This window comes from Myotis davidii, unplaced genomic scaffold (genome assembly GCF_000327345.1).
Source record: "Myotis davidii unplaced genomic scaffold, ASM32734v1 scaffold181, whole genome shotgun sequence".
NCBI lineage: Eukaryota > Metazoa > Chordata > Mammalia > Chiroptera > Vespertilionidae > Myotis > Myotis davidii.
In genome coordinates this window covers 3,204,322-3,205,261 of record NW_006291504.1, presented here as the reverse complement: position 1 = coordinate 3,205,261, position 940 = coordinate 3,204,322, and the positions used below count along the sequence as shown (strand labels likewise).

Sequence of the window (940 nt, the reverse complement as noted above, 5' to 3'; positions counted from 1 at the left end):
GCGCGCTGGAGCCGCTCCACCCCAGGTTCCCCAGAGGCCAGGCCCTCAGCTGCCCCCTGGGCAGACACTGAAGAAACAACCGTCCTGAGCTCAGTTAGCACCTGGGCCAGGCTCCCCCGGTCAAGGTCGTGGGCAGCGTGCCCCGTGGACAAACGCGATGGCTGGCCACTCCCCCTCTCGTGCGAGGCTCACCTGGGCGGCCAGGGCTGGAGGGTGTGGGAGCTCCTCGGGGTTCTCCCTGGAAGAGACCGCGGGTGGAGACCTAGAGGCCCCTCTGGGGGAGTGGGTGTCTGTATCCGTGGGAGATGTGAGTCCGCTCCGGGAGGTATGCACGCCGTCCGTGTCCGCACACCGTCTGCCACGATGGCCCCGGGGCCTAATGCCGCCCTGGCTGTGGCTTTTGTTTGCATGTGTCACCTGGGTGAACAATGTAGGAGCGCGGCCGGCGCGGCTCAGTGACTGAGGGCTGACCTAGGAACCAGGAGGTCAGGGTTCGATTCCCGGTCAGGGTCCAGGCCCACCAGGCTGCGGGCACATCTTCGTTTTGCCAACAAGGAACCCCACGTTCTGAAGGGGTAAGAGTGGCAGGCAGTCCAGTCCCGAACTCCTACCCACCACTTCCCACCAGCCGCTGCCACCTGGATGATGAAACCCCGGTGGAGGGCTGCCCCACCTTTCAGCGGGCGTCCTTGCAGGGGTCGGGGGTTTGGGGGAGAGGCGCCTCCAGCGAGAATCCAGGGTCCAGGCCCAGGTTGCAGGCTCCATCCCCGGTGTGGGGCGTGCAGGAGTCAGCCGATCCAGGATTCTCTCTCATCGTGGATGTTTCTCTATGAGATAAAAGCAGGATAGGAACTGGGCGGGGAGATAGTGGTTGGACAGTGCCGGTGCCGTGCCAGCTGCTGTCGGGCCGGAGCCCTGGCTGTGGACAGGGCAGCTGGCC

At 65.4% G+C, this 940-nt stretch overlaps 1 protein-coding gene across 1 annotated transcript in view; it reads left to right on the top strand.

Annotated features, from left to right (window-relative positions):
- GPT2 (glutamic pyruvate transaminase (alanine aminotransferase) 2) overlaps positions 1–940 on the top strand; it is a 12,920-nt gene that overhangs the window by 9,735 nt on the left and 2,245 nt on the right. The window lies entirely within an intron of this gene.